The sequence below is a fragment of the Tasmannia lanceolata genome, unplaced genomic scaffold, assembly GCF_043159265.1.
Source record: "Tasmannia lanceolata isolate RefF3 unplaced genomic scaffold, GAP_Taslan_0.1 ptg000023l, whole genome shotgun sequence".
NCBI classification, from domain to species: Eukaryota; Viridiplantae; Streptophyta; class Magnoliopsida; order Canellales; family Winteraceae; genus Tasmannia; species Tasmannia lanceolata.
In genome coordinates, this window is record NW_027518700.1 from 12,034,530 (window position 1) to 12,057,014 (window position 22,485).

The 22,485-nt window shown below is 40.4% G+C and overlaps 1 protein-coding gene and 1 pseudogene across 5 annotated transcripts in view; one reads left to right on the plus strand and one right to left on the minus strand.

The window, feature by feature from the left end:
- The window catches only part of LOC143856154 (nonsense-mediated mRNA decay factor SMG7-like), a 34,555-nt gene that overhangs the window by 693 nt on the left and 11,377 nt on the right, over window positions 1–22,485 (plus strand). For 2 of the 5 annotated variants that reach the window (XM_077366250.1, XM_077366254.1), the window contains exons 1-2: window positions 16,579–16,802; window positions 17,472–17,512. The gene's annotated coding sequence lies outside the window, so the exon portion shown is untranslated. Of the gene's footprint in view, window positions 1–522; window positions 569–16,578; window positions 16,803–16,902; window positions 17,105–17,471; window positions 17,513–17,739; window positions 17,821–22,485 lie in introns of those variants that run through there. The other 3 variants (XM_077366253.1, XM_077366252.1, XM_077366251.1) reach the window with 3 other exon arrangements.
- On the minus strand, window positions 7,136–9,212 carry LOC143855789 (E3 ubiquitin-protein ligase UPL3 pseudogene; annotated as a pseudogene).

Consider the following 22,485-nt stretch of genomic DNA (forward strand, 5'->3'; position numbering starts at 1 on the left):
TCTTTGTTTTCTTTTGTTTTTTTTTAAACCCACCCTTCTTTTAACAAATTTTTAATTAATATTTGTTGTTAACCGCCCTCTCTCCTCACAGAGACACTGAATTTAAAACCTTAAATGAACTCATAATATATTATTCATTGTATCATTTTAGTCTCTCTCTCTCTCTCTCTCTCTCTCTCTCTCTCTCTCTCTCTCTCTCTGCATATTGGGGACTGAAGACACTGTTATGTGATTGTCTCATGTTTGTATTAGACTTGCATTTTCTAATCTTAAGGTTTATTTGCTTCTAAAGTGAATACTACATTTATATTGTTGCAAATTATGATTAGTGATCGGCACTTTTATATGTATATTCTTGTACGGGCGTGTCCCAGTTTCTAAATTTCTAAATTTTTAGGGATTTCCATCTTGGACACCTCGTATACATGTCGTCACTCACCTATGAATTCATGTCCACAGATCAGATGTTCCAAGCTTGATCTACAATATCCTGATTTCAGCTCTTGCATGTGATTATTGCAGGGGATTCAGGCTGCAAAGGAGTGGATTTGGAAGAACAAACCTGCAGGTTTTCCCCAATCACTTGTTGATTTTCTTTCTCGTTTGGATTGAGCTTCGTCCTTTCAGAGGCAAACCTAACGGTCGTAAAGTCCTACCTGTTAGAGATAAAAATGAAGAAAGATAAACTTTTCTAGAGAGGAAGGAAATGAGGAGACTAAAATTATATTTCTTTTTCTTGTTGCTTTTTGATTGCCATACATGGATCTATATATAAAATAAAAGACATGAGAACATTCTAGCTATTGAGTACTTCTAGACTAGTCAAATCAAGCAATAACTCTCTTAGACTTTCAAAAAGACTTTCCAACTCCCACTACATTCCAATACATATTATTTAATTAGTTTATATTTCCAACACTCCCCCTTAAACCAAATTCCTTCCATCAATTATTCCAAGAGAAGTTTTGAACTTGTAAAACAGCTCGGCTTTCAACGGCTTGGTAAGAATATCCGCGACTTGATCTCCGGACTTGACATGAACCAATTCAACCTCTTTTCTCTTCACATGATCTCGAATTGAATGAAATCGAACATCTATATGCTTACTTCTTTCATGATAAACCGGATTTTTTGCTAACTCAATTGCCGATCTATTGTCAATGCAAATCTTTGTAGCCGTAACTTGATGAAAATGAATTTCTTTGAGCAACCATCTTAGCCAAATAGCATGAGAAACACATGATGATGCCGTCACATACTCAGCCTCACAAGTAGAGAGAGATAAAATAGGTTGCTTCTTGGATACCCATGTGAAAGGGGTATTGTGGACCCCGATCCGAGGACGAGTGAGGGAACTGGTCCCTAACACCCTCTGGATCTCCACAATGTGAAGGAGAGCTCTACCAGGGAACTCTCGAAACGGATGCCACCCTCATAGCATAGCACGAGTGGCGATGTAAAAAGAAAGAGATATGTCTTGATCCGGAACCGAGGTTCGAAACCGAGACATACCTAAAATAAACTCAGAGTCGCCATCCATGGATATGCCATGGAACCCTAAAATTAAATCCTCTGTGCAATGGATAACCAGAAATATATATGGGTTCGTGCCTAGTTACGAATGGGGAAGGTCCGAGAGCACCCCCAATTCGTCCGAGTGCAAGCACTTGGTCTCTTATGCCATTTTTATTAACTCCAAAGAAGTTTGGGTAAAAATCATGTGAAATGGGAACAATCCTCAGGAATCGTCTATCTAAGCATGCATTTCCAGAGAATACAAATAATAAACACTCATAGAATAAAATGAAAGATGTGTCACCTAAGCATAGCTAGGTTATGAGTGACATGCCTAATGGGTGTCTAAGTTCTGATGTGCAAACACATGCAAGCTATAGCTAAAGGTATAGGATCAGTACGAGAAAGTAAGAAAACACATCAAAGCATATAATGACTACACAACAAATCCTAAGACTCTAAATGATTAGCCCGAGTCCTCGGATGATCTGATATTCATCCAAAGAAGCCTACGTATCCCCGCCTCCACGAGAATCAAGGCAACGTAGTTCTTCGCGCCTATTCTAAGCTAGGATGCCTAAGACACCTAGACCTCTATCCTAGACTCGATCTAAAAGACCGGACTAGTTATTAAAGTTTCTTGTACGATTAGTTCAATTCCAGTGAATTGTAGATTTTAGGACACCCTATATGCCCTAACTAAATGCAGGTTAGCCCTAAGCTAATGCAGGTGGTTCCTACAACCTATGTGTAACTAGGCTGTATTTCCTAAGGAAAACAAAGGGTTGACTAACGCATCCTATTCTAGTCATCAGTCGGCGTTGTGAATCACCCACTGACCGGACGGAGGCGCTCCTATAACTCTAGGACAAACCCCTAACTCTAAAACAAACACAAACAAGCGCACAACACATCAAAGACGAACTCCTAACTCTAAAACTCTCTATCTAGGACAAACTCCTAACTCTAGAGGAAGATTTTGTTGAAAACAAGGTTTTGAAGAAAAAATGTTAAAGCATTTATTTACAAAGTTTGGCTGGACTTGGGATGAAGATCCCAAGCTGCACTACGTACCTCGTGGAAGAGGATCAAGCCAACGTAGTTCGAAACGAACTCCCCTAATTGCTAATTCTAAAACACTCAACACTTTAGGCTTTTTTTAAGGTTTTTTCAAATGTTTTTTATGTTTTAAATTTCTAATATTTTTTGAGTTTTAAAATAAAATACAAAGCAAAACCCTAGGGCCAAACCCTAGGGCTAACAGGGGAAACCCCTACACCAGGTAAAATAAAGCCAAAGACGAGTGAATGATCTAAGATCACAAATAAGAAAAGCTCTAATGAGACTGTGCTAGTCTCTAACAAAGAAGAATGGCGACAGAACTAAGGAGAAACTCCCAACTAATAACAGTATCAAAAGCGAGGATAAATGAGTCAAAGACTCTAAAAATACTAACAAAAGAACGAATGAGTCAAAGACTCTCTAATAACGCTGTCAAAGGACGAGTGAAACAAAGACTCTCTAACAATGCCATCCAAAGGACGAACGAGTCAAAGACTCTCTAATGAAACTACTAAAAGGATGAACGAGTCAAAGACTCGCTCCAAACGAAGGGGGACCTTTAACATGAGGCTGAATAAGCCTCCTAAAAGAGAAACTCACTATCGAGACAAAGCCTGTCCCCCTAAGAATGTACGACTTTCCAGCGAGACAGAGCTTGTCTCCTCAAAGATGCAACTAAATTCTAATGAGACAGTGTGTGTCTCCTATGGGTTAATTTTCTATAAAACAAAAAAAAAAAAAGCTCCCTAAGGGATAGATTCTAAACTGACAAGGCATGTCTCCGAAGGAGAATCACCTTAATGAGACCGAGGGTGTCTCCTAATGGGGCGCCAGATAACTCCTTCATTGCCCAAGCAATGAAAAGGAGAAGCAACCATCTAAAAGATTAGGAAAAAGCCTCTAAATAAAAGAAGGGAAACCCTACTGGGACTGAGCAAGTCCCCTAAGGATGAGCTTGCTCTATAGAGACACAAATTACGTAAACAAGGGTTCTGATGAGACTGTGCAAGTCTCCTCTATACAAAGGAGGGGAGCTCTACTCGGACTGAGCAAGTTCCCTAAGGATAGGCTTGGGCTAGCGCCTTCATCGCCCAAACCCACAATGACTGCAAGCATAGAGCAATGCGAGGAAGGCAACATGGTCCGGCATCAAATCACTACATTTAATTGTATCAAATACTCTACATGAGTTATCCACATTTCCACATCTTGCATATATAACCACAAGTGAACTACCACAAGAGCCATCCATGACCAGACCCTTCCTAATTAGGAATCCATGAACTTGTTTTTCCTTTTCTCATGGTAGATAAAGAGGCAATAGCTGAAAAGACGCTCACTAAGGTTATTGTATCAGGTTCAATACCAGCCTCTTACTTATCACAAAACAAATCAAGGGCTTCATTTGCAAGCCCATTTTACACATAACTAGAAAGCATCGAATTCCCCGAGACATAATCTCTATTATCAATCTCTGAAAATTGATAAGATCTCAGATCTCAGAATGATTTTAGGGTGAAAGGGAAAGGGAAAAGTAAGGATTATGATAAGATTTCAAACCCATTAATTTCGAACGGAACCTTTTCATATTATGAGAAGCTCTGAAAATTAAATTCTTAATCTTGACACACCCACAAGATCTCAGAATGATTTTAGGGTGACTTATGAGATAATATAATGTGATCTCACAAAGTTCAAATATACCATACCAGTGCCTTTAATCATGCATTAATGCATTCAACAAGAGTCAAATATGAAAGATTTGGCAAAAATGAAAACAGAGATGAGAATTATAAGTGTTGATCATTCCATTAGATATAAGTTAAGCCAACAGAAAGCACTCACATATAGCTGTCTGTCAAAGATTTCCTTACCTCATCAACAATTGCGCTTGGTTAAGCTTCCCTCAATTTGAAAATGCTCTCAATGACGGAGAGCTCAGTTGCAGTAGTGTCTGAACCACAGAAAGCCGTCCAGTCATTGACAATTATACCAGCAGCGATGACTTCGCTGCCTCTGTTTACAGTTCCGGCCACAAGAGGAACTTGAAGCAGCGTTGAAAGTTCGTCAAGGTCACTTGATCTGGTAAACTGTTCTTCAAATCTTGAAACTCTTGGTCAGTGGTATTGTGTGGCACAAGAAGCCCGTTCTTGTTTCCAGCACATAGGCTTCCAATTATTCTAGTGCCTGCTATGGAGGTCTTAACCACTGGGATAACGTCTGCGAACTCAGATTCAAATGTGCTATAGAAATTCTCAGACCCTCCAATTGCTACCAAACAGTAGGCATTCGTCAATTTTGAGAAGACACCAACTTCACAAGAATTCTCAAACTGAATCTGAGTTGCCATGATACGACCATAACCAAGACAAATGCAAACAAGGGTGGCAAGCAATAACACCCTCTCAGCCAATCTCCTTCTTCTCCTTCCTTTCTTCACTGGCCCGGATCTTTGATGAAGAGGATCGAATCGGAGGAACGACCGGAGCATGGCCAGAGTTAAGCCGGATTCCGGGAGAAATCTCACTGGAGAAGATGAGAAGTTAGGCTTTCTAATGGTTGAAGCTAGGGTTTGAATGGAATATGGGATTTGAGGCTTTGATGGAGATGAAAATGGGAAAGGTATAGGTGAAATCTGTAAGCAATCACTAGATATGATGGAGGTAATGGAGGTGGGAATGAAGGTGAGAGGTGGCTGTGGAATGGGGTCTGCCGGATTCCGGTGGTGGGGATAGGATCGGAGATGGATGGCTGGGATAAAAAAAATGAGGGAAAGGGAGGTTGGATGGTGGTGGATGATGGCGATGGAAGAATGTTGGCCGGAGGAGGTGGGGAATCGGCCGGCGGGAAGGGTTTTCTTCTTCTTCTCTCTCCCTCTACTTTTTCCAGAAATCGCCTCCTCCCCTCAGCTCCTCTTCCGAAAAATGAAGAAAAACCCTATTTAATTTATGTTTTCTCTCAGATTTTTGAAACGAAAATCGATTTCCCCTCTTCTCCAAACCTCCGTCCGATGGCTTTATCAAAAGGAAATGATAAATTTTGACCCATCTATTTTACCCCTGGACAACCCCCTTGTAGATGATTCACTCCCCTTTTGGTCAGCATTGCGCCCCCTGTCTTGGCTCGTTCGCCAGGCAAACGCACTCGGATCGTGATGAAATTTTATGGGGATCTTAGTGAGACCTTAAGCTATCTTAGGGTAGAATTTGGGGTACCCATTCACTCTTTGGACGGGGTTTCGCGCAAATACAGTGAACTTGGGTCCGGTCAAAATGGGGTGTCTACAGGTATCACCCAAAAAGAAAACAAAACTAGGGGTGCTCTTCTGTTCATCCATATCTCCACCCCACTCACTATCAACATAACCAATGAGCTGAAAATCATTTGATGGCACATAATTCAAACCATGAGTAATGGTACCTTTGATGTAGCGAAGAATCCTTTTAGCGGCTTTGAGATGTGTCGACCTAGGATTCTCCATGTAGCGGCTGACTAGTCCAACTCCATGCAAAATATCCGGTCTAGTGACGGTCAAATACCTTAAACTTCCAACCAAAATTTTGAACATAGTTGGATCCACCATTGCACCTTCATCATTTTTGGATAGATAGAGCCCGCACTCCATCGGTGTATTGACCGCATTGCAATCTTCCATCTTGAATTTTTGGAGAACAGTTCTAGCATATCCTTCTTGTGAAATGAATATCCCTTTCTTGGATTGCTTCACTTCAATGCCGAGAAAATAGGACATTAGGCCATTGTCAGTCATCTCAAATTTTCGAACCATTGCTTGCTTGAATTCTTCAAACATAAGAGGATTATTTCCTGTAAAAATCAAATCGTCAACGTACAAGCAAATAAGCAAGATATCACCATTAACTTTTTTCATATAGAGTGACGGCTCATTTGGACATTGTGCATATCCATTTGCTTTGAAGTAGGAATCAATTCGGGAATTCCAAGCTCGTGGTGCTTGCTTCAATCCATACAAGGCCTTCTTTAAGCGCAAGACTTTGTCTTGTTCTTCTTCTTTGACATACCCCATGGGTTGTTCTATATAAACCTCTTCTTCAAGATGCCCATTCAAGAATGCCGACTTGACATCCATTTGGCAAATCTTCCATGAATTTTGTGCGGCTATAGAAATGATCATTCAAACGGTCTCCATTCGAACAACGGGAGCAAACAATTCATCATAATCAATCCTTGCCTTTTGCTTGTAGCCTTTAGCTACCAACCTTGCTTTACACTTCTCAATTTCACCACTTGCATTGTTCTTGATTTTATATACCCACTTGACACCAATAGCTTCATGATTTTTGGGAAGTGTAACAAGCTCCCATGTTTTATTCTTTTCGATGGCTCTAATCTCTTTTTGGGAAGTGTAACAAAGCATGTCTCCGTAAAAGATGTGATGAGTAGAGCAAAAGAGACAAAGCATGTCTCCTCCAAAAGGACGATAACCACTAGGATAAAGGAGACACGGCATGTCTCCTAAGAAGGGCTCTAGATATCTCTTTCATTGCCCTGGCAATGAGAGGACAAATTCTAATAGCTTCTAAAGAGTGGACAAATCTAAAATAAAGAGGGGATCACAACTTGGACCGTGCAAGTTCCCTAAGGATGGGCTTGGGCTAACGCCTTCATCCCCCTTGCCTAGCTCTGATAGCATCTCAGATAAAATTCTGACCAAGTGCTCCTCGTTGTTAGCAGAAGAACTAGTCAGGTGAAGTCCAGAGGCTTTGGACTTGGCCTTCACTTTAGTCTTGAGATCCTCAACACTGGAATTCAGCTTCAAGATAAGATCTTTCAAGTGTAGAATATCATCTGTCACTCCAACGTCACGATCAACTGGGAAATATTTATCTTTGAAAGTTTTGGCACGTGCACTGATTGCAAGATGAAGACTAGAATTAACAGCTGGCTCTTCCAGTGGAGTCAGGGGCGACCCAATACTTCCAGGGGTAGAGCTTTTTTATTCATCCAAAGAATTGCCTTCTATGCTTGAATAAACAGTATGTTTTCCAGGATAAGATTTTTTTATCATTTTCTATGGATAATGCTTGAGCCGGAACAGTATCAGAAGAATTTGGCAATATAAGTGTATCTACTGCATGAACCACGCCTTCTCTTACAAACTTCTTTGAGAAAGATCCAGGAAGTTTCTCCATAAGAATCTATGTAATCTGAATAGCGGGAATCAAGACTTGTGGGCCCTTCCATGCTAAGACACCTGCTAAGAAACTTAATATGTTGGTTACAGCAAGTAAAGACTGGATTATATCAGTAGTGCTAAAGTACATCAACTTGCCAATAACAGAGAGGCATTTAAGGCGAACTGGGCCGTTCACTTGGATCCATAAATCTGTATGAGAACAAGAAGAAGGTCCATTCCAAATTGCTGTAGAATTTCAAGTTGATCGTACAATAATTTCTCCCGGACTGAGACTTCGGCTATAATTCCATCAGTATCCTCTTGGTTACTGAAGCTGCTGGCAAGATATTTCTTTACAGCTAACCCTTTCACTAGAAAAATTAGATCAGGTCGGAAGCAAAATGATTCCTTGTGGCAATGGAGGAAGAAGCTCACCCTCAAGGTTCACAATCTCAAAAATCTACTCTGCGGGTCTGGTTAAAGCAGGTGAAACAGAGATGTTTGCAACTAGACCAGAGCCTGATAGAATGTCTTTGAGAATGCCACTGATTCCAACGAGGAAGAGGGTCTTGGCTCCTAGAGGAGATCCACTTGCACATGTCGATAAAAGAAATAATAAACTCATGTACGTAGGTGTGCTGAGGGATGCCTGGCCTCTTGAATTGCTAATGGTAATAAGGCTGGTAGCTTGCACAATCAAACCATGATTACATAGTTCATCTAATTTTTCAGGAGATGATGCAAACGCCTCTGCTATACGAGTCAAGCAAACGGAAGCATGGTACATATTTGCAGCAGTGGACAATGCCACTCTCTGAACTCCGGTTAAAAAAATCAAGATAGGATAGCACCGTTGTAAGTGCACCAGCACGCAAACAGGCAGTTGGGTGTTCTTCAGATATCTTCTTCAGAGCTTGGAGAGACTGTTCTGCCAAGTCCATGTATTTGATGGTAAGCAGATGGGCGCAGAAGCATGAGACAGCACCAATATGCGCGACGGCTGAGCAGGACGACGACAGTACATCACAAAGGTGAGTGAGTGCTCTAGCAGCTAGCAGCATGATATTGGCAATGCTCTCATGATTGAGTAACCCAACAAGAACAGGCATAATTGAGTCAATGGAGAACGCGCTCAACGAATCCTCTATCCCAATTGAAAGCATCTCAGAGAGCTCTGTCAGGGCCTCAATTTGACACCCTTCCTCCCCATCAGCTCTCAACTCTGATAAGATCTTCTTGAGACGCCCATTCTGGTGTGATGATGCTGTAGCTGCTGCTGCTAAAGATGGCATCAGATCATCCAACCCCGCCATCAATACTCGGCCCCAAATTCTTTTTCAGCATTCCTATCCCTAACCCTAATTTCAGGCTCTTTCTCTTTCCCTTTATCAGATTCCTTCTCCCTATCAGAACCCTGATTCTTACTCCGATGAGATTGGCAGCGGGAGGCGGACACGAATGAATCTGTGGTAGAATCCATGGCAGTTGCTGAGGCAGAATTCTGTCAAGAACGAGTGGAAACACCAGAGATGACAATGGGGTACTGGCTCTAGGTTCTTTGCCCATAATAGTTGCCATTTTAGAGGTCAGACTAATGAAGAGCATGATGAACTAATTTTGGATCATACAGACATACTCCATTGATGTTTTAAACTACTACTATCATGCTCTTATCATTTTCAAAACATTTACAAACATATTGAGATGTCTAGTATAAATGAAGATGACAAGTCTTGGGACACTAGAAATTGAAATTCATTGACTGATATTCGAGCGAGGATCATATATATGGAATCCAAAACAAGGCAAATGGATCATGGATACTCCAACAGAAAATAAGTGGGCTTGGTACACTTATCCAAACAAGGGTAGCATGAGACGAATTTGGAGCCCTCGTCGAAACAGGGTCCACCCAACACATCATATGAATAACGGCTTCCTATACCCTGAGAAAATGGCATTGACATACCATGTTTCTTTAGTTACAGCTCCCAATCTCTTCTCACTATTAAAGCATGATAGTGTCACTCTTAACTTGAAAATGCATAGCTACAGGCACTAACCTGTTTTGATAATGATTTTGACCTACCTTATTTGTCCATTAACTCACAACAAGACCATAAACAGATCTAACACCTTATAATGCAATAAAATAAAATATCCAGACATTTAGCAAATGAAATCAATATTAAATTCCACATCAAGCATGCCTGATCATTTCAATCCACATATGAAACTAAAAGCAGATTACCTGAATCCCACTGAAGTTGATGAGTTTTGGATTTCTGGTTCTCTTATTGAAATTCTAAAAAAAAATCCAGTTCTTGCTGTTCACAAGATCAAATTCGTTGAATAAACAGCCTCAAATGTAGATCCGAGCTTATCCTTTTCTTCTACTCAATTTCGGATCAAGATGGAGAAGTTAAGTTTCAGTAGAATTTATGAATGAATTGGACAGCAGCTCTTTGATTCCGGAGAAGATAACAATCAGCTCTCCTCTGAAATCTCTCGGCTCTCTCTCCCTCTCTTGCTCTGGAATTACAAGATTCTAACAAAACTCGATCTAAAATTTTCGAAGTAAATCAAGAAAATCAGTTTGATCTAGGGTTTCTAGCTTGGGGATAAAGCTGATCTAAGATCTAAAGAAAGGTAAAAAGAGGCAACAAGGCTGGCAAAGGAAAAAGAAAATTTAGCCGGAGTATTGGCCAGAATCTGGCGAGTTCGCCGGAGTAGGTAACCGCGGTAAAAAAAAACAAAAGGGTTAGGGTTTGGTCTAAAGCTCTCCCTCTCAAAGTGTTTGGGCGGGGAAAAAACATAAGAGCCCTCTCTAATCGATAGCATTTTATAGAGAAAAGGGGTTTGTGTTAAATCAGTACCCTTCTAATTTGATCATCACACCCACCCAGCTGTCTTTTCCTCTTAAATTATTTGTGATTACTATTGGTGCAAGCATATCCTTGACTCGATAATGCACTCCCCTTTTCCTTCTATACAGCCCCCCCAACCAATGAATTATAACTACTGTTTTTACTACTAGGGATGGGATGTTCATTATCTCCAAAGCCTTGGCCTATCTCATATTGCTGCTTTTATCCTTGATCAATCTGAGCCGTTCATTTCTTTGAATGTTTTTTAATCTTTCCTTTTTGTAGTAGTGCTCTAACCCACGACCTTGATAAATAAGCATACCTCCTGCATCTTCTTGAGCAGCCCCATCTAGTATATTTCATTCTTCTCTTAAGCACAAGAGGGTGGTCCAAGAATATATTTCATATATTCTTCCCATTATACTCTCTGGACAGCCCTTCCATGGTGTATTTATAACTACTCTTTTGCACTACGAGAGGTAGCTCAGGTAAAACAACCCCAAACGAAGAAAATGAAATTTTCGCACCCACCTTTATACATCTGGACAGCACCCTTTTAGTGTATTTAATACATTAAAGGAGTGGGTCAAATAAGAAAAGAGGGTGGATGTTTTGTTATTGTATTATTTGTTAGAAGGGAAATGAAATTGGCTCCACTATGCTTTGACGTTGGCATAACCCGACCTTGCTCGTGCTCCTTTTGATTGACAAATACAATGGGGATGATGCTTACACAATCCTATTTTAATAACAGCACCAACTTAACTTGTCTTTTCTTCCACCTTTATTGCTGTGGGAAATGATATGGGCACAACCTTGTGTTGATCATGACACTCACCTTGCTGTCCTTTCCCCATTTCTTTCCTCTATCTTGCAAACGATAAGTACATCACATTTTCTAATTCACCTCCCTCCTACTTCTCTTGATATATTCAGCCCCCCTTTCTCTCTTGCCTTGGACAGCCCCTTGACATGCACTTGATGACTATTCTCTTTGTACTACAGGGGGTGGCTTGGGTAGAACATGGGAATAGCATTTTGGTTATTCTTTATTGAACTTGAGGTTGGTATTGGCATATCCATGCCTTGATAATTCACCCCCTGTTGTCCTTCATTAAATGACATATACACACCTTTGGAAAATGATATTGGCACAACTTTCTTTTGATATTGATACACTCATTTTGCCCTTTTCTCGCAAACAAGATGGGTTAACGAAATCATTAAAGCAAGGTTGTATGTAAGCGCTTGGAACTTAGGAGTATAGGTGAAGGGGTGCCGATACAAGAACACGAGCATTTCACAATTTTTGCAAAATTTGGGACAATGAGAGTGGGGATAAAGGCTTCCAATTCAAGAGGTTCTTGGGTTATGATCAACGATCAACGGGCTTAACAACAACAATATTTTTTCAGATTTTTCGGGTTTATTTCCCACTTCGGGACTCGGTTTCAAAATCGGTTCGGGAACCTGGAACTTGATTCTTGGAGACTTTGAATTTGGTTTCGAGACTCGGTTTCGAGAACTTTATTTGATTTTTGGGATTTTTAGGGTCCGGTCAAAATGGCGTGTCTACAGCCTTACAGTATACCTCCACAGCTTCCTTAACATGTTGCCTGTTTCTAAGGCAACAAGACTGTTTTTTTAGACACTGCATTTATCAGGCTTTCGTATTGTGAATCTCCACGGACTTGATGCCAAAAAAGGCGCACTGAAGGTAGACTCGGGCCGAGAATGTACTTGAGCCGACGCATGACCAGGAATGATTTCAAGCAGAAATCAAGCGGAGAGAAGATGTGGGAGCCCTCTCCTTGCTCCCAAGTAGTAATACTAAAGGAAATATAACACAAATGTTGCCTAATTCTACCATTTCATGTTGAGAAATTTTACTTTAATAGTCCTGCATAAAAGGGAAAAAGTATAATAAAATAAAGTCGTCTCTTGCCGGTTCATACATCATTGTAAAGCCGTCTCTTGCCTGTTCATACATCACTGGTGTTTTTCTATTCCTGCCATAAAGGAAGGTTGGAAGATCCAAAAAAATTTGGATAAAAGGGCTTTATAATTTAGGATTTTAAAATCCTGGATTCTCCATGCTAAAACTTGAATCTTATAAGTTAAAACCTGGATTTTTTAAGCTAGAACCTGGATTGCACATTTTCAGGATTGTAAAACCAACATTTTAGCTTATAAAATTCAGATTTTAGCTCATAAAATCTAAGGGGCCGTTTGGATACACGAATTTTAGAATCTTGGATTTCCTCAATATTGTAGTTGGGAGACGATAGAAGAAGCAAACCAGCCGTCGTTTTCTGTTTTCTCGCCATTCTTTCCGATAGCAAGGGAGCAGGCAATCGTCCCATGTTTCCAGGTTTCATAGATCTCAGGATGCTGGAGAGATTTTTAAGACCTTGATTTCTTACTTAAAATCGAAGAAAAGCTGTCAGGACAGCAAACGACAGCTTAATCATGAACTCTCTTCTACAATGTTGTCAAACTAAAAACCATGAATCTAAAGTCTGCGTACTCAAATGGGCCCTAAGTTTTAAATTTAGAAATCAAGGATTTCATAATCCTGGATATGGAATCCTTGTATCCAAACGCCACCTTAGTCTATGAATTCCAATTTGGGATTCAAAGTGCATAACCTTCATTCTTTGAATTTCAATCTGGTCCCCTTTTTTTATTTAAGGGGCTAAGCCCATAAGTTTAGACTTCGGCTGGCTAGATCAGGTAGGCAAAATATCATTCAAACTTAGGCTCCCAGCAAGCCTAGTAAGCTAAAATGATTCATAGCTCTCTCTCTCTATCTCTCTCTCTCTCTCTCTCATTGGTTTCTTATATTTAACTATTCAATATTATGTTTTCCTCTTATTTTTTGTAATGTTTATTATATTTTTTTGTATAACCATATAGTGAAGAATGTACTCGTCACAAACAATTAATTCTAATTACCAATCTGCCAAGTTAAAGCTTCCATAAACATAGCAAAGCCCACATCCAAAATAATATTGCAAAGTCCACGAAAACCTAAGAAAATTCACCACTCTTAACATACAATACCACACCCAACAAAAATAAAAGCACACCACCACAAACAGAACCATATAAAGACTTAATCAAACACAAACATGATCATATGACTAGTTCAAACTACGGCAGTTCCGCCGGATCTCGCCACCATTTCCAGTCAGTGGCTTCAAGCTACCCATCTTCACCATTAATGCCTTGAACTCCTCGAAAAATTTCAGTGGGTCTTCAACATAAGATTGTACAAGATCGCGGGTCCTACCAACTCCGACTACGAGTGCTTGGTCAGATGTGAGTAGACCCTCTCAGGAAAGGAGATTGATGTAGTATTGGCTGTCGAATGTGGCTGGTGTTACCAAATCGAGCTCTGCTAATGTAGTGTTATTAACAATTGAGTCTGAACAAAGCTCTTGCAAAGATGTGAGGAAGTCCTTGTCGAAACCCGGAGTCTCGAAACCGGCGCCGTTCAGGCAAGATTGGAACGTTGTGTGATGGCCCCGGAATCCGGGTCTGCGATCGCGCGGTGGGTAGAGGGCCTCCGCCGGGGTCTGTAATCACAAACAGAGGGGTCAGGGAGGTCCGGGGTGGGTCCCGGACGACCACTTCGACACTCAAGTCAGATTATGGACCAACAATATAATGAACAACAAGAAATGGCTGAGGTATAATCAGGTTTACCGAGACCAATATGCGGGTTCTTTCTCTGATATCTGGGTGGGCGGGTCGGAGACGGCGCGTAAGAAGAAAAAAAAGGAGGGGGAGGGAATAAGGCGTCCAACACCTCTTTCCCCTCTCTTACTTAGGGTCAGAAAATCTTAGTAACAAACCGAGAACTTCCTTTGATTGTGCCTCATTTTTTAGAGTAGCTTCTTCCCTTCGGCCGGATTTGAGGAGGAGTGGATGTGATCCGTCCTTTCTTTTGGGACTTGATGGTGTATTTATACTTTGATCTCATATGTAAATCCTCTTCATGGAGCGCCACGTGGACTTTTTCATCATTTCAGAGAGAAAATCTTCTTTCGTTGGATTGGGGTGCCCCCTTGTTCGACGGCACGTGTAGTTTTGTTGTGTAATCGTGCCCATAATCGTGATGATGAAGTTTTTTGGAGGCGGAGAGGTGACACGTGACAAGATCACGTGGTTTTACAGCGTATTAATGTCTTTCCTAATCATGATTAGATTCCTCCGCCGCATGGGCGACACGTGGTGAGATTCAAGGGTCCCGCCGTATTTATGTCCCATCATAATACCCCCTACTCCTTTGGTCCATTGAATGGACCGAGAGAGTAAGTCTATTGTCTGGTCAAAGAATATTGTGGGGAGGGCATTTATGATAGCCATGTAATTCGAGGGGACGCGCTGTTTCGTTCGGTGGTTCCTTCTCGATGGGTTGTAGCGCAATTATGCGGCGCTGGTTGGCCATCCAATTGGCAGGGGACACTCATAGGGAGAGTCGCTTCGATTTCTGACCCAAGGGTTTTCCTTTGGGTCTATAAAGGAAGGTCTTTCCGCCTTAATCTGCACGAGCTTTCTTCCGTTTTGCCGCTCCTGTTTGACAACATGCCCAAATTTTTGGTCGGTTCTTCCTCACGGGTCAAGGGTAGGGCCCCTTCTCTCAGGAGTCTTCGAGTGACCTTGACTTGTATTCTGACTCGGAGGAAGACCTCTGGGCCCATCAAAAGAAGGCTAGGAGGGATCTGGGCCCCCCTTCGGGCTTTCTTCCTCTCTCTCTCTCTCTCTCTCTCTCTCTCTCTCTCTCTCTCGCCTCGCAAGAACAAGCCGTCTTGTTCTTATGTTGCTAAGAAACGGTCTTTTTTAGCCAGGGCCTACCGGCAGGGGATGGAACTGTGTGACTGCGTCTTGAAGATAGAGAAGGAGATTGAAGACTTGAAGCGGAGGAACGAGGAGCTACAAAGGAAGGTCCACGCTCTTAACGAGCAGTTGCTCGAATATGAGGTGGATCCCCTACTGGAGAGCTCTTGGGAGGAGGAAGAGGATTTCTCGGAAGAGAAATCACCTCTTGGTCGTTTGGACTGATTTGAGGGGGGGATATCATTTGCCTTCTAAAAAAACTCTTAAGAAGCCAATTAAAAACAAAAAAGCTGAGTTCATGCTATTATTAAAACAAGGTAGTGCCAATATCAATAGCTTAAATTTATATATGAGTGATGTGTAAAGGTGGGCAAGAGCTGTAAAAAAGGGGCCAGAAACATTTAACTCCTAATTGCTCTGTTTGGTTGCCGGGTTTTTTTTGTTCCTGGGAGTTTTGTGGGAGAGTAAGTTAAATTTTGGTCCCATCCCATGTTTGGTTGCCTTTTAGCACTAGGTTTATTTTAATCCCACTCTTGTAATGATTACTTGTGGGGTGAATTTTTTAATCCCACTTTTGTAATGATTGCCTTTTCATCCCATCCCAGAGATAACCCCAGGAACAAAAATAAACTCAGGAACCAAAAATAAGCTTGAGAGAATTTTTTTTTCTACCCAACAGTTCAAGCAACCAAACAAAGGTTTTTTTTTTTCCCACCATATCTCCCAGGGTATTTTTTCTCCCACATAACCAAACATGGGATTTTTATTTTACCAGGATACTTCCAGGACTTTTTTTTTCCCACCTATCTCCCAGGGTATTTTTTTCTCCCACATAACTCCCGGGAACAAAAAAAACCTGGCAACCATACAGAGCATAAAAGACCGGGGTGCAACTTGGGTCCGGCTCAACTAGAATCCAACAGGTTCAACCCGATATTGGCTCGAGCTGGGTTGGCATTTTTTCGAGTTGGGTTGGGAAAAGCCAATTGGTAACTCTTTTTTTTATTGTATTTTTATGTTTGGCCCATATGAACGCGAACCCAAGCCCACTCAACCCGAATCGAATTTGAAAACGGGTTGGGTTAGGGTTGACCGTGTTCTTCACCCCTATAAAAAAGGCAGAGTTGTTTTCTTTCACGTTGGGTTTCCGGGGAAACCCCTGTTTTTTTCCGCAGAAACTGATATTTTTAGTGTTCTTTTAATTTCTCTGAAACTATTTTTTTATCAAACGTGGAAAATTAAATAAATGACGTTGAAGAGACTTTTCCGCGACTTTTCTCCCATCCCATTTCCATTTCCATTTCCGATACAAACAATCGGAAAACCCTACTTTCTCTCAAGTTTCCCTGATCGGGCGATCGGTACGTCCTCTCACTCTCTCTTCTCTGTTTCTTGTCTCTCTTCCCCATTCTTTCATTTTTTTGAAACCCTTGTGCTCATCTTCTCCAATCTGAAATAGGGTTTCTATAAACCTGATTTAGCAAATCTGAAATAGGTTTCTATAAATAGCTCTGTAAAATTGATTTGAGAAATCCTATTTCGTGTTTTTAGAAACCCTATTTGAGAATATTTACAGAAACCCTATTTCGGGTTTCATAAAATTGAAATAAAGTTTCATTTCTCCCTTTTTTCCGACACTAAGAACCGATAATCCAAGCTCTAGGTTTGTTGGTTTTTTTAAGATTTAGGGATTTTTTTATTGGGCGTTTTGGTTGTTTTTATGGATTTTTTTATTCAAACTTTCTCTCTCTCCCTCTATCTTTCTCTCCATGTGTTGGTTTTTTCTTTTTACATATTTTTTGTTTTTTTTTGCTTATTTGATATGAATTTTCAGCAAAAGCTCAACCTGACCGGAATTTTATATGATTTTTTCTTACTTTTTTAGTGCAACTCGGTGTTTTTGGGGGTTAAGTGGGTTATGGTGATGAGATTCACATTTCTGATTTTTTTAAGACAGAATTTGAGTTTAATGTATTAGTTACTTAGAATTTATTAAGTCATGATGATTTGTTTGATTTATTCTTTTGCAGGTAACCATCCTACTGTCGATTTCCTTCCTAACCTTCTTGAGGTTTGTTCTTACTTTACGTGATATTGCGTTTAATGTGTTGTAAGCCCCATTACATGTCGTGTTTAGGGCTTCTTTTATTTGTTATGTGCTGTTCGTTGTTATGTGTTGTAATCCCCATTCCATGTCTTGTTTGGGGTTTCTTTTATTTGTTTCTTGTTACGGTCAGCAGTTGGTGCAAATTTGAAGCTTGTTCTTCTTCTTGTTGAGTACTAACCACTTGTTGTTAGATGGACGATCGGAGACTTAGAACCGAGGATGGTCGTCCCACAAAGCGGGCGAAGTTGATTGTGAGTGCTGTTGCGACAATAGTGAGTGCAGCAACTACTGCATGTTAGTTTGTCACAGTTTCTGTTTAACAGGTTTCTATTGACTTTCCCTGCAACGAAACACATATTTCTGTAGTTTTTGTTACTTTCTGTCAGGTTTCTGTGCAACGAAATGCTCATCTGACAGGTTTTCTGTCAGGCTTCTTTTCTGCCACGTCAGTTTCCTTCACTTCCCTGCCCTTCCCTTTCCTTTCCCGACGAGAGAATAGAGCATAAAGAAAGGGAGTGCCGATATCAGCTCTCTTGCCCGTATTGGGGCTAAATCCGTGCTGAGATCCGAACGACAAAGGCCCGATTGATTTGGGAAAGATTTAGTTAGGTTAAGAGGTTCGTTTTGGGTTTTAATTTTACCTAATTCAAGCATAATTCTACGTCTCTTAAGGGCCCGTTTGGATACCTCAGATTTTGTATTTGGATTTGGAATTGAGTTTTCAGTACAAAATGAATAGATCTGCCGGCTCATGTTGAGGGAAGATAGAGTGGGAGAGGTTGAGGAACCAAGAGGGTGAAGGAAACTGCCAGATCTGTGGATTTCCAATTTCTTATTTCCGTAGCTTATTTGAAAATCTGATTTTTTCACTCTTAGTCGCTGAATTGGAAATTCAAGGATTTGTTCGGGATCCAAATGAGGGCTGCAAATGTGAGAATTCCAAATCAAAATCTTCTCGGCATCCAAACGGGCCCTAAGGACATTTGCTAGGCAATTTCGCCATTCCACAACTCACTTTTGTAGAAGAGAACAACCACCTCGTACGTCTTAAATAAATAAGAAAAGTTTATGTGCCTGTTCTCTCCTGCAAAAATGAGCTGTGAAATGCCTTCCCGCGAAATTTGCCTAGCAAATCCATTCCCAACGAGGTGTTTGAATATCTGAAAAGAATTATGGAAACAAATCATATGGAAAATAATATCTCGTGGAACATAATTCCACGGTCTGGTAGGTTTACAACTTTTGCACGGTCTCGTGTAACTTTTGCACGAGAGAACAACCACCTAATATACGTTATATAAATAAGACAAAATTTGCTAAAAAGTGAGCCAAAATTGCCTAGCAAATCCTCTCTTTAAGGAGGTGTTTGGATGTAGGGTGTGTTCTGTTGCATTCCTTGGGTAAGAATCCCTCGGAAATGACGTGGTAAAATAGAAAAAGAAAATAAAACGAAAAAGAAAACAAATAGAATAAGGGCGTTCTGTCTTCTTCCTAGAGCAAAGGAAAATCTGGGCGGAGAGAGAGAGAGAGAGAGAGAGAGAGAGAGAGAGAGAGAGAGAGAGAGAGAGAGAGAGAGAGAGAGAGAGTCTCCTTTTCCAAGCTTCTAAATCGCCATGCTTAGGGTTTTGGCGAAAAGAGCAGCAGCTGGTTCCTCTCATATTCAAATATCATCTTCTAGGCTTTCTTAACAGATCCAATATATAGAAATCCATTTCCTCCTTTGTCTGCAATACCCATTTCGTCTCTTAACAGATCCAATAGACGAAAACCCCATGCTCATCTTGCAGATAGAGAAAAAAACGAAAATAAAAGCTTCAGAGGGGGAGAGAGACACCCCATGCTCATTTTGCAAACAGAGAAAAAAAATGAAAAAAAAGTTTCAAAGGGGGAGAGAGACACAGAAAAAAGGGGAAGGAGATAAGGGCTTACCTAGTAGGGTTATCGTGGCCTGAGAAAGGATCAGAGGGATGATGTGGGGGACGTAGGCATGCAAGGTTGTTTTTGTTTGGATGGAGGAATTGTCACAAGATACATATTTTTTTATATTCAGGAACGATAGTTGAGGGATGAAGAGCTTGATGAACCAAATTCCACGGGATTTTACGATTTCCCGTTGGTAAGAAGAGGAAAGTTCGGCGCATATTTTAACTTAACACGTTGGATAGCGTGGATTACAATTCCACGATTTGGACAAAAGAACGGCCATTTTACAGGCTTTCCATGGAAAATGGGGTATTTTCTTTTTCCTTTCCCGCTTAAGTTGGGCAACAGAACAAAGCCGTAGGAAAAGAATAATGGAAACAAATTATATGGAAAATAATTCCAGGGTCTATTAGGTTTACAATTTTCCTCAAAAACAATTTTGTGGAAAATTCAATTTTCATAGAAATTTTTTTACATACCTCTAAACAACCCTTAAAATTGGTAGTCAACCATAGGGCTGGTCCGTCGACCCGGTTTTCATGTCATTTTCTCCGGACATCGCAATCGAACACCCGACCCGGAACCTAGTCACCGGGTTTGACCCGGATCGGACCGTTCAAACAAATGGAACCCGTTTAAACGGAGCAGACAAAGAAACGGAGTTCGTCAACGGAAAACTAACGTAAACGGTGATCCGTTAAAGAACCGCGTAAAGAGAGTCTCTCTCTTATTTTTATCTTAATCCTTTTTTTAAGTGTTTGTATATAAAGAGGAGACTGACACGATGAGGCATTCTTATATTGGGGTGTATATATAAAGAGAGGGGGGTCCTTTTTTTTTGTTCTTTTATATCATCTTCTTGTTTGACGGCAGGCGAGCGAAGCCCAAGGGAAGAAGAAGCGTTTAATCGCTTTCTTTTCTCTTTATTTTTCTTAATCCATAAAAATTAGGTTTTATTTCATGATTTTAGGGTTTTATTTTGTTGAAATCTGATAGGGTTTTGGTCTAGTTGCATGGTTTTGATTTGCGCAAATCGTTTTTTGTTTTTGATTTTGATGATGATGAGGATAGCGATTGTGAAGAAGGTGATGATTTTCTGATTATTGGATTTAGGGTTTCTAATGAAGGAATCTTTGGTATGGTTGATTCCTAGTCTTATCACGGAGGATTTAGGGTTTCTAACGAAGAAATCTTTGGTATGGTTGATTTCTGGTATTATCATGGGGGATTTAGGGTTTTTAATGAGGAACCTTTGGTATCGTTGATTTCTGGTATTATCATGGAGGATTTAGGGTTTCTAACAAAGGAATCTTTAGTATGGTTGATTTATGGTCTTATTAGGTATGGTTAATTTTTGGTCTTATCAAGTAGGATTTAGGGTTTCTAACTAAGGAATCGTTGTTATGGTTGATTTATGGTTTCATCATGGGGGATTTAGGTTCTCTGGGAAGGAACCCTTGGTATGGTTGATATCTGGTCTTGTCATGGTGGATCTAGGGTTTCTAGGGAAGGAGCCCTTGGTATGGTTGATTTATGGTCTCATCATGGGGGATTTAGGGTTTCTAAGGAAGGAACCCTTGGTATGGTTGATATCTGGTCTTGTCATGGAGGATTTATGGTTTCTAACGAAGGAACCCTTGGTATGGTTGACTTTTGCTCTTGTTATGGAGTATTTTGTCTTGGACGATTACGTAGATCGGTTGTTTGACATATTTGGGATTTAGGGTAAAAGGGTCACTAATTAATTCGTGTCGAAGACTGGTTTTTGTACTTTTATCCGATTGTTGTTGTCTCGTTCCTTGTTACAGGGATTGATGTTGATTTTTAGGTCATGGTTTGTGACTTGCCCTTGCTTCTCTTAGATCTCAAGGTTCTGTTGGGATAGGTTTTGTTGATTATCTTCCCTTTTAATCTTAAAATTCTAAAGAACTTTGTTAGGTTAGTTTATTTTGTTTGGTGGATATCTATCTCCGTTGGTTCTACTCTATTTGGTGCTTTTTTCTTCTCGCTAAGTATGAGAGTCCATAGGGTGCTCTTTGTTAGGGTTTAATTTGTTAGCAGCTTCTTGGAGTTGAAGGTTGTTAAGTGTTTGTTTTAATAAATTGTATGCAGTGACAAGGGTTTGATGTTTATCAAAGACTGGTTTTTGTACTTCTTTCCGATCGCTACTGTCTTGATTCTTGTAACATGGAACGATGCTGATTTTTAGGTCATGGTTTGCCGCTCGCCCTTCCTTCTCTTAGATCTCTAGGTTTTGTTGGGATAGGTTGTGTTCATTATGATCCCTTTATTCGTAAAATCCCGACGAAGTTTGTTAGGGTAGTTTATTTTGTCTGGTGAATATCCATCTTTGCGGGTTGCACTCTATTTGTCGTCTTTTCTTATCACTAAGGGTGAGAGTCCATAGGGTGATATTTGTTAAGGTAATTGGTTGGCTATTTGTTAGGGTAATTGGTTCACTAAGTTTGTGTTGATTATGATCCCTTTTATTCTTAAAATATTAATTTTTTTTCTTAGGCTAGTTTATTTTGTTTGGTGAATATCTATCTGTGTTGGTTTTACTTTATTTGCGCCTTTTCTTCTCGCTAATGATGGGAGTCCATAGGTTGCTATTTGTTAGGGTAATTGGTTGGAAGGTTCTTGGAGTTGAAACTTGAAAGTTCTCTCACATAATCATAAATGCCTGGTGTTTTATGCAGTGGCAAGGGTTTGATGTTTACCTTCTCCATGCATAGGACAGGAAAAGTGCACCATTAGTTTCTATTAGCAACGCCACATGCTTTTGATGTTTCGAGCAGTTGGTCTGATTTCTTGCTCAATTATTGCATATATTGTGCCAACTTCATCGTTTTACTGATGTATTTGATGAGATGCTCTGCTGATCTCAGACTAGCCGATGTATGTATGTTCAATTTCTCGAAAGTGGACAATTTAGTAGCAGTGGAGGAGGGCATTCCTTCTATATCCATCTTTTTTATGATGAAAATTTTTCTTCGATCCAACTCCTTGTGTGC